The sequence below is a fragment of the Protopterus annectens genome, chromosome 4.part1 (assembly GCF_019279795.1).
Source record: "Protopterus annectens isolate FY-2018-M chromosome 4.part1, PAN1.0, whole genome shotgun sequence".
In the NCBI taxonomy this organism is placed as follows: domain Eukaryota; kingdom Metazoa; phylum Chordata; order Ceratodontiformes; family Protopteridae; genus Protopterus; species Protopterus annectens.
In genome coordinates this window covers 587,324,688-587,342,159 of record NC_056734.1, presented here as the reverse complement: position 1 = coordinate 587,342,159, position 17,472 = coordinate 587,324,688, and positions in this window count along the sequence as shown.

Genomic DNA, 17,472 nt, shown 5'->3' with positions numbered 1-17,472 from the left:
CTCCTGACACTATTGGATGACCATGTGGTTATCCACAGATGTATGGGTTTATGGATTTTGGGCAATATATATGTGTGTGTGTGTGTGTGTGTGTGTGTGTGTGTGTGTGTGTGTGTGTGTGTGTGTGTGTGTGTGTGTGTGTGTGTGTGTGTGTGTGTGTGTGTGTATTTATAATTCCCTTACGTCCATCCACATTCAACAAAGTGTCAATAAGTCTTTTTGAAAAAAATCCATCACTGGATCAAAATGCATTTTATGTAATATGTTGTTTCTTGTAACTGACATAATTCTGCCTAAAAATATTGTTTTGAGTTATAGACAACAAGAGCCCAGATTTTACCTGCCATAGTGACTGCTGTATTATGTTTATCCAAATTTCTAATAACAAATTTTAATTAGGTTTTAAGCTTTTTGGAATGACGTCTTAAAACTGTATCCTGGATTATATGTAGTTCCTTAGAACAAAATGTGCATCATTTTAATATAACATAAAGTGAATAATATGGGTCTATATCAGAACACTGAAGTTTTAAAACTTTGAATGTTCTATTATCGACCCGTTTTAATCGAAAGCGAAAAATAGCAAAGCTGCAGAACACCAAATTCTTTCCTAGGGAAAGAATTCGGTTGGCTGGTTCTATGGCTTCACTATTTTCAGCACTGTGGTGGAGATTTACGGGTCGGGTTCAGGTAAGTGTGCAATTGTGTGGTTGCTAGGATTAGGGCACGGGTTAGGTGAGTTAGGGTTAGGGCGCGGGTTACGTGAGTTAGGGTTAGGGCGCGGGTTAGGTGAATTAGGTTTAGGGGCGGGTTAAAAGAGTTAGGATTAGGGCGCGGGGTTAGGTGAGTGTGCGATATTGATGGACCTTACGGTTAGGGTTTGGGTTAAGGTAAGTGGATAGATAGTAGTGTATGTATAGTTTAGTGTAGGGATAGTTGTAAGATTATAAGTGTATGTGTGTGTATTGATGTTTTTTAGGTGTGCTTGCGTTGTGTGTATGTGTTTCGGAATAGTGAATTTTTTCCCAAGGAAAACATTCGGTGTTCTGAATGTTCGATATTATGTGGTTTCGATATTTTACGTTCGATGATGAAATAGCGTTCGCTATATTCATCTTTCGTCAACTTGATATAAACGCAATAATACAGATCAAAGTGGAAAAAGAGTAACTGAGATAGAGAAATATTAATATTTTTGACTGAAACCCTTAAATAAAATAGTGATAATTATTCTGAATTATACTTAGGAAGTGACATAAAATATGTTTAATACTAACCCAATGTGAGATTGGAAAAAGGAGATTTTGCCAATAATCATGGTTGTAAGTAAGGGTTTAGAAAATAGGGAAATGATGTCTGGAAGTTACTAAGAGATTAGTTAAGGACCAAAGATATTGGGTAGAGATAAATCTGAAGGGAAAAGTAATAGAGTGGGAGGAGGTTGTTAAGAGCTTGAACTACAGGTTAGAGACAGCCTGCCATACTGGAGTTTGATAACTGAGTATAGGCAGAAAGAGAAGGAGGGAGGGAGAGTGAGCAACACTGATGAATAATAAGAGAAATGACAGTTTTGGTAGAGTTTTTCATAGAGTCAGTAACAAAAAGTGTTATTAAAAAGTGGATAAGCAGCTGGACATATAAAATATGTTATTATAACTATAAGAACCAATTAGAGGAGCTTAGAAAAGACTGGGAAAAATAAATAAACAAACTACTTTGAAGCAATGGAATGACATTTGTAGCATCCCTGAGACTGCAATAAAGTATATTTGCATGAGGTGTCCGAACAAGTAATTTTACACATTAAGTAGATGTCAAAGAATCTTCCCCAAGCAGAGAGTAAATGTTGGAAATGTGAAGGGATTGGGAGAAAATTTTGGAATACTTCTTTTTGGAATGTCTGGAGGTGATTGATTTTAGTGATTCCCTACAGAATGCACTGACACAGATGTCGAAGAAGCAAGTAGTAGAAACTAAGTAGATGATTTTTTTAGAGCTTGAATCTATGATTAGAAATGACATGACTCAAGAAACCATATTAAGCTTTATGTTGTTGGCAGCACAAAAAAAAAACATTTTCAAGAAAATGGAAACCACAAGTCTAATCAACAACAAAGGAGATATGAAATATTGCAAAAGAAATCAAAGAATTTGAGATGGGTCCCTAAAAACAGGGTATGAGTTAAATCATTAAAAAGGGAATGAATGTGATGAGGGCTGTCAGAATTTGAGCAATTCTGAGTTGTAACCAAAAGGATAAAATAAAGCCATGAGGGGAAAAAAGTATAATGCATGAAGATGATAAAGGAGAAATAAAAGAAAATATTAATAAACTTTCTTCACATTGCAAATTAAAGTGTAATAAATATTTTTTCAGTTGAATCAGCAATCCCATCAATAACACAAGTGTGTCAATAGTTCAGACTGGTGGAAAAACTGCTGCCACAAGAAGCCCACCAATGATTTTACCAACATTTTGGCATAGTACTGACTCACTTGTCACCTGGCAAAACAAAAGGTAAGAAAAAAAATTTTCAATGACAAAATTCAGTCTACCACAGCCATTTCACTTGGGTGGCGCAGTGGTGCAGCGGTTAATGCTGTCACCTCACAGGAAGCGGTTCTCTGGTTCGATTCTCAGCTGGGGTGCCTTCTGTGTGGAGTTTGCATGTTCTCCCTGCGTTCATGTGGGTTTCCTCCTGGTACTCCGGTTTCCTCCCACATTCTAAAAAAAAACATGCATCTGGAGCATTTCTCCCCGGGCCTCTGCTGAAAACAGGATCTGTGGAATCTAGTCAGACTTTCCCGGTCAACAAATGTTAAATAAATAAAATATCTGTAAGTATGGCTAACATGAAAGCAAAGCTTTCCATACTACAGAACTGCTGCAAAACTGAGCAATGATAACAATGAAGATGAGGTAAACTCCACTCATTATTCTGAGATCAGACATGTTGAACCTATACGTAGTGCTGTCATTTTGCTGAGAGACCACCTTTAACATTTGAGAAAGTGATACAAAAGCTAAATGTAAATATTGTTTCTAAAAGAAATGTCATACTTGAAAGAACATGGTTACATAAATGCATCCAGAAAGGGACAAGTCTGTAAAAGTATTTATGAGACATTTGTATTATCTAATGAAATACTATGAATTTGGTGGCATTAAAGATGAGCAAATGAGAAATAGGCTGTCACAGCCATTGCAGACCACTAAGTTTCACAAAAGTTGCAGCCTTATCCAAATGTAAAATTGGAAAATAGAAAAATCTATATAAATTCATCATTGGTCTGAATAATTTAAAATGCATAGTGTAAGTATAATAGTATTGAGAGACCTGAGCGAAAAGAAAAAGAAAATATAAAGCCGTATGCTAGTGTAATTGTGCAAGTGAAATTAAAATAAAAAGTGCAAGCAAGATATGTCCACCAGATGTAGCCATATGCATAACAAGATAGAGTCATGCTTGATATGAAACCAAAGATGCCAACATTGTTGTGTGTAGAGCAAAAGTGTGTAAAGAATGAACAATAGAGGGCAAAAAGTGAGAGAGACCATTTGTCCTAATGGTTATGGTCCTAATCTCTGGCTAAGGTCTGTATGGAGTTTACATGTTTTCTCTGGGGCATTCCTTTCACATTCCCATAAAATGCTTAGTATTTTCACCTCAAACTTACCCAAAAATGGAGCAGCGGGCAGCAGTATAGACTCTAGATAGTGCCCTACAGGTGAAATAGTTATATAGACAAAAACACATTGGGCATCAACTGTGGTGTGCAGTATCCCCTAGATAGAAAAACACAGATCAACAGACTGCATGTTATGTCAGGGCTAGCCACTCTATGTTGTAAAAATGTGTCTAGGTGATTCAGTCATGTTGACTAATGTTGCCAAAAATGGATATGGGTATTTGCTAGTGATAAGTCATTGAGGATCTGACCTTCACCAAGGACCCATGTTAATGGTGGGAGCAGTCTATGTTAACAATTGCCCAGTGCATGCAGCAGCCCTGAGTCAATAAGTTACTAGCTGGCTTGTGTCATATTGCCCACCTTGGGTTATATGGGATAATGACTGGTGTCCATTTGCCCAGCTTAGGTTATGTGGGATAACTCTGTTGAGTGAAAGCTGGACATAAAATCCAATCAACCAGCCAAATATGAACTAAAAATTGTTACACTTAATGTAAGTTTACAGACAGAATGCAGCTTGGAAGTGGATAATATGAAATTATGGAAAGGTGCTGGGCATCGTATGTAGGTAAGTGCAGCAAAGCCACTTCACTTGGGATCCAGAGTTTACAACTCTGGAGAAGGACAGACTATTGCTGTTTGGGAGAGGCTTCAGAAGACATTGCAGAATGTTATCAGAATTGGTGATAGACCCATGGCAATCAGGCACCAGGGTAAATATAGGATATAGTTCATAATCTTGAATAGTCTCAATCTATGTCCCACAGCAGAGTTGTGATAGTGAGGAAAAGAAAGCATTAAGACAGCAGTTGCAGGACCTACTAAATATAGCAGAGCAATCTGAGTTGGTGTTTGTAATGAGTGACCTGTATGCACATATCGGGACAGACAGAACAGGATATGAGGATTCTTCACACAGATGGAGCAACAACAATAAAGACAGAGAGGCCATTCAAGTCTTCTACCTAGCAAATGGCTTAATGATAGTCAACACATGGTTCAGCAAGAGAGATAGTCACAAGATCACATACACGAATGGCCAACATGCAACTCAGGTAGACTTCCTCCTAGTAAGAAAGGGCGTTGGGGTAAAATAAGTGATTGCAAAGTCAAATTCACACTCAGTAAAACAGTCTGCCTACAGCATAAACCACTGGTTGCCACAATCCTCTAAAAGCAGTGGTTAGCAAAAGATTTAATGTCAACTGTGGCATGGTTATAGATCTGGAACTTGTCTGGGGAAACAGCACAAGAGTTCAAGGAAATACTCCAGGCTCTAGCACATCAGGAAGAAGAACAAATAAGTGGAGTAGAAGAGGAATGGAAGTGCCTCAAAACTGCATGTGTAAGGATTATGGAACAATATGTGGCCAAGCCAGGTATGGAAATAAGGTATTTAAGGAAAGTTGGTGGTGGAATGCAGAAGTCCAGAAAGCCATCCAAAGAAAGAATGAGTGCAGGAAAAAGTAACAGATAGAAAAGACAGACAAGGCAAGGAAGGAATACTGATTAGCTGACAAATAGGCTAAGAGAAGGCTTGCAATGGCAAAAAACAAGGCATCAGATGTACTCTATTATACCAGCTTCTGGAAAGTGACACAGTAAATGACGCAAAGAGACTCTGTCATGCTGTAAAGCAAAGATAGAAAGATAAAGAAAGTAGTCAGACACCCTTCATAAGGAATGCCAGTAACAGCCTGCTCACGGGTCAACAAGTCTTCAAAGGCAGATGGAAGGAGTACTTCCAGCAGCTTCTGAATGAAGAAAATCCCACAAAAGATGTTTTGCCCCAGACACAGCCTTAGATGAAAGATGAAGAGAAACCCACCCTAGAAGAAATAAGAGCAACATTATGAAAAATGAAGTCAGAGAAAACAGCAGGCTTGGATGAGGTTGCAGCAAATGTGATCAAGACATTGGGTGAGACGAGAGAAATGGCTCCTAAGGGTACTCATAACAGTTTGGAAAGAAAGATATATCCCATATGACTGGAGAATGAAAATGCTAGTGCCAATGTACAAGAACAAAGAAGGCATCCACAACTGTAGGCAGTACAGAGATATCAAACTCCTGTCAGATTGCTTGAAAGTTATGGAGAGGATGCTTGATAAATGAATATGCAGAGTAGTAAAAAGTAAGACGGGAGATGAGAATTTAGAATTCATATCAAGATGAAGCACAACCAACATGATGTTTGCACTATGAGCAGATAGTTGAGAAGAAACTAGAGAGGAAGAAAGAGTCCAAGTGGGCATTTCTAGACTTGAATAAGCATATGACAATGTCAAGCTGATTTGGGCAGTCCTGTGATGGTTCAATGTCCTAGAAACATTGGTAGATTTAGTGCAGGCTAGGCACAAGGACCCAGTAAACCAAGTGTGATCAGTGCCCAGTCTCACACAGAGCTTCCCAGTGGGCGTGGGTGTGCACCAGGTTTCACCTCTGAGCCCCATGCTATTCAAGCTGGTGATGGGCTACATCAACAAACAGGTTAGAGGGGACAGATGATCAACAAAGTTGCTGTATGCAGATGATGTGATATTACAGGCAGACTCTGAACAAGAACTTCAGCAAAAGATAGGGGAATGGAATGAAAAACTTAAGCCACGTTAGATGAAACTGAGTACAAATTATACAGTTGTAATGGCAGCAAATGGGGGATTCAGAAGAAGCTGGGAATTGATACAGAAGTAAAAATAGTGGAACTCTTTAACAGCTTCAGGTATCTAGGAGTGTTGGTTGAGGAGAAGGGAAGGTTTAATGAGGATATCAAAGCTAGAATCAGATGGGCTGCAACTAACTGGCAGAGAGCGTCCGGAGTAGTACATGACAGAAGAATTCTAAAGAAACTGAAAAGTAAGATGTACAAAACAGAGGTGTGACTAGTACTACTATTATGCCCAGAAACCTGGTTAGTAAAGGCAGAGCAGTTGAGGAAGCTAGATGTGATGGAGATGAAGTGCCTGAGATGGGTGGTAGAATGAGCAATGGTGGAAAAATGAAGAAATAAGAACATCATAGCAGAAACCAACGTAGTTACAATTGCAGAGAATGTCAAAGAGAACAGATTACGGTCATTTAGGCAAATGTACAGAAAGGCAGAAGACAATCTGGTGAAGAAGATTTAGGACAGACAGGAAGAAGACAGGAAAAAATGAGAGTTTCCAACAAAGAGATGATTGGATAGGTTGTGTAAGAAAAGACCTGTGACAGGCAGGCATGACTGTTGAAGAAGGTAGGAGAGTAACATTGAATCAAGAGAGATGGTGACAGCTGACACAACATTCAGCCCTCATGTAAAAAATGGGAAAAATAGGGATGATGATGACTGATGATGATGATGATAGTGAGTGAAATGTAAAGGCAACCTTCCTTTTGGTCTCTTTGATTCAGCTGATAGACACAAATGGAGAATGGCATGTTCGATTTCCAATTCATGGCACTCCAGTAATGTTCAAAAGAAATGTTGTGGAAGAAATGACTGGAATGCCGCATGATGAGTATAAAAACATCTCAAAATATCTATAATTTGTCAAAACAGAAATAGAAGTATGCAACTCATGTAGGAACCACTCATATCAGGGGAAGTTTCTAGACCAATACCAACGAGCAAGTTCCTCGACATAGTGAACAGTTAGGAAACCAAATAAATCCAACAACTTATGGGACTAATACACATAATGCTAACCAAAGCAGTACATCAAATTTTCTGGCCTGACAGGGTTGGAATTACTAGAACAACTCCAGGAATATCCAAGAGAGAGGGAATTTTCATGGTCACAACCGACAGAGAAAATGCTTTTAAATGACTTGATCAGGCCAACGGATATTAATGAACTGAGTTATGGAGGGAATACAATAATCTCAAGTTAATTAAAAACACTGTGACTTTAACATTTTTAATTATTCTTCCTTTATGGTTGATGTTTGTGCCTTCTCGTCATGGTGAAATTGCTAGAACTTTGTTGGAGCTTAAATTTTTACTCAGAAAATTAATTTGAATTTTCTATTTAATGGTCAAATGTGTAATGTTGCTGAATGCAGGATTCCTAGCATGTACAACCCACTGCTTAATCCTACTTTAAGTACATTTGAACATGTATGTGAATTAGATATTAGACATTTGTTAGGTAGAAAGAATAGCTCTACTGCATTGTTTAATTTCAGTATGGATGAATGGAAAGTACTGATAACTATAAAAATGTGTGAAGTCCGTGGAATGAAACCAGACAAAGGGGGGGTTGGTATTTATGGATTGTGACGACTATAGTGCATGAATGTTGGAAATGCTATGTTTTGATAGTTATGAACCAGTATCTCTGAATGAAGTGAATAAAGCTCATCAAAGAATCAGGACTTACATTAATGATTTATTTATTGATGACCAGGTGAGCATTGACTTACATAATTATTTGTCAATGCCAGCCCCTTTAGTTCCAGTAAGATTTGGCATTCCCAAAATCCACAAAGCTTTGCAGAACCCCCCCCCCCCACACACCCTTGCATCCCATAGTAGATGGCAGGAACTCTATCACCTATGCTAGTGCAAAGTTTATAGATAATACTTTGAAGAAATCTTTAGTGAATGAACATCAGATATGTAAAGACTCATGGTCTTTCCTCGAAAACATTAACAAGCTAATTTTTGTTGAGAATTTTAATTTTGTAACCATTGATGTTAAACATTTATATACAGCTATTCCCCACGAGCTGGGAACAGACTGGGTGTGTAATTTAATAAGGGAGAAGGGAGCAATTAGCCTGGAGGTGTTGTTGACTCAAGAACTTTTGAACATCATACTTTCCAACAATTTTTTCCTATTTGAAGGGAAATATTTTTTGCAGAAGAATGGCATAGCTATAGGCTGCTCTTGTGGGGTTAGTTTCGCTAACCTTGTAATGGCATACTGGGAGTGCAAATTATTGTTCAAAAATGCCCAAAATTTTGACAAAATGCACTATTATACACGGTATTTGGATGATATTTTTATCATCTTTAAGGATGACCACGATTCGGTTTTATGTCTCCTTCAGTACCTTAATAATACTACCCAATTCCTGTTTTTTACTTATTCTTACCACACTGATAGAATTGCCTACCGTGACATAGACTTAATTAAAGATAGAGTAAATCTGAGCTACATCACAAAAATATTTAGGAAACAGACCTATTCTAACTCATTCTTACATTACCCCAGCGCCCACCCAATACATCAGAAGAGATCAGTTGTGAAGGGACAACTTGTCAGGGCAGCTAGAATGGCTACTGACAATCATGATTTTTTTGGTTGAATGTGATCTTTTGAGAAGTATGTTTTTAAAACGAGGCTATTCTGTAAAATTACTAGAGGACTTAATTGACGAAGTCCAATACAAAAGAACACTAGGTCATTTTAAACCCATTTTGACCAATCTGATTTTGAGTACATCTAACAATACCTGTGATGGGACAGGGTCAAGTAGCAATGCTTTGGAAAATAATACCAGCTACTGTTTGACTTTAGCTACCCCTTTTAGCCTTGACGCATTAAGAATAAAGCAAATTTTAATCAAGAATTGGTGTCTGATAAAGAATGATGGCCCCAGTGGTCAAAGTATTGAAGAAAGACCTAGGTTTATATTTGAAAGGGAACGTAATTTGAAAAAAATATTTTAGAATTTAATAATGAGGCAACATCTAGGTACCTGGGCATGTTTAAGTGTGCAGCCTGCCCCTATTGTAAGTATATAGAAGTTTGGAGTTCTTTCAGCATTAGAGGAAAGAAATATAAATGTAAGACCAAGTTTAACTGTAACTCTAAATTTGTTGTGTATCTTGTGAAATGCCAGTCCTGTCCAAGCTTTTATGTAGGGAAAACTGATCAGAAACTGAAGGAGTGAGATTATGAGTATATATATATATATATATATATATATATATATATATATATATATATATATATATATATATAGTATTAAGAAAGGTAAAACTGAGAATGTGTTGGCAAAGCATGTTTCCCTAAATAATAGTCACTCTTTTACATTTAGAGTTATTGACAATATTAAACCTGATGAGAGAGGTGGCCCTACATCTTTAAGGTTGGAGCAGCAAGAATTAATGTGGCAAATAAGACTGAATGCGCATAACCAACCAGAGCTAAATGATCGATGTTCTATTTTTGTATACATTGAAATTAAAAAGTTTGGAAAGGTGAACCATTTAGGGGAAAACAACATTTTTAAGACAAATGAAGTATCTTTGAATGAAATGAATGGGGCAATACGTAAAGTCTCTGGATTCATCAGAGACCTATTCATTGATGGCCGTATCGACATGGATACCTTTAGATACCTAGATATTTCTTTTCCCATGACTCCATGCTTGTTCGGACTACCTAAAATCCACAAAAATATCCAAAAACCTCCCTTTCGACCTATTATTGATGGCCATCAATCAATTACCTTTGGCTGTACGAAATTTATTGATAATAGGTTACAAAGAGCTTTGAAAAGCGAACACCAAGTCTGTAAAGATTCCTGGGCTTTTTTGAAAGCTATTAATAGGATACCTTTTGATAATGGCAATAATTTTCTAACTATTGATGTCTGTGATTTGTACACATGTATACCTCACGACATCGGATGTGATTGGGTTAGAGAATTTTTATTGCATAAACAAGTGGACCATCAGGAAATAGAAAACATCATATACTTATTGGATGTAGTATTGGAAAATAATTATTTTCTCTTCAACAACAAAATTTATTTACAGAAATCCGGTGTAGCGATGGGTTCTCCATGTGGGGCAACTTTTGCCAATGTAGTAATGGCCTATTGGGAGAACAAATTCCTATTTACTGACCCTGTTTTCATTCAAAATGCAATCTGGTACACCAGATATTTGGATGATATTTTCATCTTGTGGAGGGGGGATAAAACTTAAGCTGGGTCTCTAATTGAATATATTGTTGCCAAGACTAATTTCCTAAAATTCACCTGGGAATTTAGTTATGAGAACATCTCTTTTCTGGATGTCTCTTTGAGGAAGGATTTGTGTTCTAATTATATGAAGTCCAGTATATTTAGGAAATCAACATACTCAAATTCCTTCCTTCATTTTTCAAGTTGCCACCCTTACCATCAGAAGAGAGGTATAATAAAGGGGCAACTTGTAAGGGCATCCAGAATGACCAGCTTGGATTCTGAATTCCATGAGGAATGTCAAATTCTAAAGGGGATGTTCAGTAAAAGAGGGTATCCAGAAAATTTACTGAATGGATTAATACAGGAAGTCACCATGAAAAGATATAAGGGCTACTTCTCCCTCCTTTTAGTTACTGATAAACCAAATTTGGGTGTAGAATTTAGTAGTAATGAACATTCAGGTTTCGACTTGTGCACCTTGAGTACAATACATAATGAAGAAAAAAGAACTGAGCCTGAATGTGTACTTTCTAACTTTGTTACTACCTTCTTTCAAGATGTGGGAAGTCTGAAACACATCTTTAAGAAAAATTGGGCCTTCTTGATTAATGATGGTGACATCAATAAAATTATTGCACCAGAACCTAAATTCACTTATAGACGGGGTTTAAACTTAAAAGAGATCTTAGAACAAGGAAGTACTTACATCTATAAACCCCATTGTGGAATGTACAAGTGTGAATGTTGTTCTTGGTGCAAGTATATCAAGACTGTTAGCTCTATTACAATACGAAAGCACAGGATTTATATTAATAACAAGTTCAACTGTAATTCTAAGGGGGTTATTTATTTAGGAATATGTGCCCTATGTACATCATTTTACATGGGCAAAACTGATAGAAGTTTTAAACACCGTGTGCATGAACATATTTATGCCATTAATAAGCAGAATTCCTGTAATGCTTTGGCTAGGCACGTTATACAGAACCCCGGCCATAATTTTGAATTTGTCATCATTGATTGTATTCATGATACAGGGCGGGGGGGTCCATCCAGCCTGAAATTGGAGGAGAAAGAAATTTTATGGCAGCTTAAGCTTGATGCAAATTCACCACCAGGGCTGAATGAAATGATCTCAATTAAAAGTTTGCTTAAACTAAAAGCATTATATAGGTAGTTATTACTACCATATTTTTTATACTATCAATGTATGTATACATTTAATTATTTGTTATTTTGTATAAACATTTTTTAATATTTATGTAGTAAATACTTAATACTTAATATTTTGGTCCTATAAGAATATTTTCTCTTTAAAAAATTGCTGTTTGATTTAGTAATTAATTAATTAAGCAATTTATGACATCAGAATATGTTCACTATTTAAGCAATGTGCTAAGATGGTTATTTTATCTGAAGAAGTTTACAATTTGCCAGTAAACGAAAGCGCTAATTTACTAAAGCAGTTGCCAGTGTGGTTTGTCTTCTTTTTTTGAATTTTATCAGTGTGTGATTTTCTTTTGTGGATTTTTAAGACAAATTTAATATTGTTAGCTATTATGTGACAGTGAAATTGTATTCTTAATGAGTTAATTAATGTTTGGGAGGTGCGGTTTTCCAGGGATCATGTGACTTAAAGAGGTTTATTTATTCCTTTGAATTGTGGTATTTTATTTGTCTGAAGAAGTTTTATAATTGCATTGAATGAAAGCGCTTATTTTACTTTGTTTTTTATATTAAAACAGTGTCCTGTAAATTTCTGCCGTTGCTGTTTTTTGTTTTTAGAAGTCTCGAGCTATGACTACGTGGAAACACAAATCTGAATTCTAGATCTATGTGGTGCTAGGTTTTTATCTAATAGTCTGATGAGTAGAACCCCTGCCTGTAAGTTAGATCTAATTGCCACAGTTGATGAAATAAGTGCTGATGTGTTTGGTGATGTTGAACTTCTAAAATGTAAGCCAGTAAAGATTTGTTTGGAATCTGATGCTCTTTCCTAATGCCATAATTATAACACAATGACTACCACTCCCCATCTTCTCTAAGGTAGAGACTGAGCTGTAATGAATGCAGTCTCTGGGTAATAGAAATGGTTGCTGAACCATCAGTCTAGTGTGCACCAATAATGTCAGTAATAAAGAAAAAATAGCAAAGGGAGAATTTGTGATCTTAAAAACCTGTCAAGTAATGCAATCAAGCGGGAAAGATTTATCTTTCCTACCTTGGATGTCACAGCAACCAGATTAACATACTTTGAATTAATTTTGTCAGGTACACCTTAAACCCAGTAGCAGAAAGCTAACCTTATTTATTAGTCCAGTAGGAGCACTTTGTTTCATTTGGTTACTTTTGGAGTTACTTCAGAACCTGAAATCTTAAAGTGTGAAATGTGTATGCTTCTTGAAGATCATGTGGGTACAGTGGGCATGATGGGAGGCATTTTGTTATTTGGACTTGATAAGGGATAATGTTGTAAAATGTTGAAGGCAGTGCTTCAGACCTTTGAAGAATTACAGCTCAATCTCTACAAAAGAAAATGCTATTATTGTAAAACTGAAATCTAGTACCTCAGATATTGGGGAAATAGTCTTAGACAAGATCCAAGTAAAGTAAGAGCTGTCCCTAAGCTACCAAGCTGAGGTACTCTCACAGGACATCAGCAAATGTTTGGCATGTTGTGACAAATTTGTGCTAGGGCTGTCAATGGTGCGTTATCCTTTAACGGAACTGCTAAAAAGATGGCAGCATGAAAATGGAATTACCGCTAAGAACAGGCATTGAAACAGGTCAACATTGTGATAGTGTCCACGACAGTAATTGCCTTTTGTGATGCCTGCAATCTGACAATGGAGAGTGTACATAACAGCAGTTACAGTGTTTCAGCAGTTTTTCTGCAACATATAGGTGGTGAATGATGTTGCAGCTTTGCATTCCAGAACATTAGCAGAGACTACAAGGAGATATCTCCAAATTAGAAACCAATGCATAGCAGGAAGGTATGAACACTTTGCATGTTACTTATTGGAGCTGGACAGTTTCCACCTGTAAAGCTAACATAAGCCATGGGTTCCACTCAACTTCATTACAAGCTGAGATAAGTACAAACTTGCAGTGTTATAAGATAGTACTGAATTTTATTTTTTCTGTTTATTGTTTCATTGAATATTGTGTTAAAAATTGTACTGCTTTTATCTGCCTATTTATTTGTTTACTGAAAATTGGAAGCTCTCTCTCTGTCTCTCCCTGTCTGCAGTTAGTTTTTCTCATCTACCCTCCCTGTTCTTGTTATGGTATTAATCTTGGTAGCTTTGGAACTGACCGCCCCTCCTGTAAATTTGTGTTTAAACACTCTTCCTGGGCCTGTCTCATTTGCTCACTCAAACAAGTACAGTGAGATTATATTTTGATTTCAGACAGTCTTACCATTCCCATCTGTTCAGCCCTATCCCAGCTCTATCCTAGTCTAGTCTCATTAGCTCATCCTGCCTAATACAGAGAAAACATTTGAGTAGGCATACCCACTTAGGCCCTGAATTTGTCTGATTGAAGACTGCTGGAACAGGGCTCAGTTCTGAAGGGTTTTTTTACCGGTTAATTGGGTAATTTGTTCAAATCAGTTTGCTTGTTTTCTATTGTTATATAAAAAAAACAATTTGCACTTTATCTGCTTTTACTGTATTTGTGTTTCTTCCTACTTTATTACCTTATTTTGATTTTGCCTCTTCTTAAAAGTACTCACTTGTGTTTATTTTGCTGCATTTATTACTGCTTGGTAGTAGCCTGATCAAATTGTAACTGTTATTCTAAGTCTTTTGGTTATTGCACTTGGGCTTCAGACCAGTTGTTTTACATTAAGAAGGTTTATGGTCTGCACTGTTGTGGCAGGACAGGTAGCTTACATCCTTCTAAGTTGGGAATTGCTGATTGAAGGCTCAGTGTCTGTTATTCTAAACATGTATTAGTTCTGGTTTAAGCACTTGGACTCCAGGCCAGTTATTTGACATTTTAAGAAGGTTTGTGGTCTGCACTTTTGTGGGAGGAGAGGCTAGATTCTACCCTTCTGAGTTGGGAATTTGTGGTTAAAGGCTTACTGTGCCTGCTTATTTGAACTGTTTTTTTCTGATATTGGTGTACCTTGTCTGCTATAGCATAGACTAGATTCAGGTCTGCTGAATCTAGCTTTGTTTGTATAACTTGAGCACTAACCCAGGACATCTTTTTTGGAGAAGGTTCCCCTGCACCCTCGTGGCAGGAGTGCGTGGTTAGAACTTGTCAGATTGAGGACTGCTGGAACAGGGCTCAGTTTTGAGTTTTTTTACTGGTTAATTGGGTAATTTGTTTAAATCAGTTTGCTCATTTTCTATTGTTATATATAAAAAAATTGCACTTTATTCATCTGCTTTTACTGTAATTGTTTCTCCCCACTTTATTACCTTAGTTTGCTTGTGCTTCTTCTTAAAAGTACCCAATTGCATTATTCTGCTGCAGTTAATACTGCTTGGTAGTAGCACCTAATTAAATTGTAACTGTTATTTTAAGCCTTTTTGTTTAAGCACTTGGGCTTCAAACCAGTTGTTTTACATTAAGAAGGTTTGTGGACTGCATTGTTGTGGCAGGACAGGTAGCTTACATCCTTCTAAGTTGGGAATTGCTGAATGAATGCGCAGTGTCTGTTATTCTAAAAGCGTATTAGTTCTGGTTTAAGCACTTTGGATTCAGGCCAGTTATTTTACATTAAGAAGGTTTGTAGTCTGCACTCTTGTGGGAGAAGAGGATAGATTCTTCCCTTCTGAGCTGGGAATTTCTGGTTAAAGTCTTATTGTGACTGCTTATTTGATCTCTTTCTTTCTGAAATGTGTGTGCCTTGTTGGTTGTAGCCTAGAAGTTAGTAGTTTACTGGCCATTTTGGGCTAATTTCTTTCTCTTTCATTTTCCTGCTATAAAAATTACATTTGCGTGGTTTTGCACACCAGGCAGTGCCAGTTAGCTAGTGTTAAGCTATTCCTGGCTCCACGAAGTCTGCTCTTCAATTTTTCCCTTGGAATTAGACAAACTTTCAATTTAAGCACTCAAACCATTCATTTCACAGCCCAGCACTTGCTCAAAACTCATGGCAAGCACTAATTAAACCTAGCACTAGACCCCCTTATACTGTCCAGAAGGACAAGGCTCTCTATTCATCCCTACCAGCTAATCAGTAAAACAGCTCACTTTACCTATTCAGACATGTCCAAAGGGCAGTTACAGGTGTACTCTCCAGTCCAACTGGTGAATCTGGGCATTTTGAGGCAATGTTACAAGTGCCTCATGTACACAGACAACCCTCTCCTCCTACCACCAAACACTAATTTATGCGAGAGATGCAAATATACAGCCAAACTGGAGGCAAAGCTCTCTCAACCCAAGACTGGAACTGGCAGTCAAGAGGTGAAGGAAAATACTTGCAACACACCACCAGTCTCACATAAACCTATTAAACCAACACCGGCAAATAACACACATAAATGCACGAAAACATACTCAGAGGCTCTAAATAAAAATCTGCAAAGGACCTCCAAAGCAGACACCCAAGCAACCACCACACTCCATCACAAACCATGAAACACATACTTCACATAATCAGTGTGCCACGCAATCACAGCCCTTAAGGCAAAATAACATACCCAACACACTAGTAATAGGCGACTCTATAGTCAGGCACACTGATGTCCCACTAACTAGGTTGGACAAGGAGAAGGTTGCAGTTAGCTACCTGTCGGGCACCAGGATCTGCCACATAACACAAGCACTCAGGTCACTCCAGAACAAGTACAAATATGACTCTGTCTTTGTCCATATTGGGGTGAATGACCTGAGACATACCTCCCTGGACTACATGAAAAGAGACCTGGAAGAGCTCTCTGATCACATAGCCCAGGCTGGTATGACCCTGACCCTGAGAAGCATCTTGCCCTCACCAAGAATGATGCCACAGTATAAAGAAAAAAAATGATCAATTTCAACATTTGGCTAAGTTTCTGGTGTCATTCAAAGGGGATCCAGTATCTTTCCACCTGGGATGACATGCTCGATAAGCCATGTTGTTTTACAAGAGATGCCTTGCACCTGTCACCCTTAGGCTTTTGAGTACTGCCAAGGCTTTTGCCACCCCCAAAGTGCCTCTTTTAAACAAGGCTAAAAAGACAAACCCACCACCATAAATAGCACAAGTAACCAAAAACTGAGGGTAATGATACTCAATGCCAGAAGTCTAAAACTCAAAATGCACGCACTCGAGGCACTCCTCAGTATAGGGAACATTGATATCTGTGCAGTAACAGAAATCTGGTTTAAGGGTCCAGAGAGCACCCCAACACTACCAGGCTATAACTCATACCATACTTTTCAGCCACAGAACCCAGACCGAAGCACAAAAGGTGGGGGTGTATCCATATTCATCAAGGATACCCCACACCTCCAGGTTAGTGGCACAGCACAATGCCTCAGAGATCATCCATGTGCAACTAACAATGGGCAAAACTGTAATTCAAATTGTAGCTTGCTACAGATTACCCACCATGACCCAGGACCCACATTCCGCATTTCTGGAGACACTGGAAAATATGAAGGTCCTACCAAATGCCTTAATATTGGCTGATTTCAATTACCCAAACATTAACTGGGAGAACTACTCAAGTACTAGCTCCCTTTCCCAACTCTTCTTAGAATTTATAAACTCGAATGCCCTGGATCAACTGGTCAACACCCCCACCAGAGGTGACAACATATTGGACCTGGTCATCACCAACATGGGCGACCGGTGGTCCACACCGGAGGTCAAATCCTCGCTGGTTAGATCAGACCATAGACTAATCACTCTGGATATCCACATTCCAC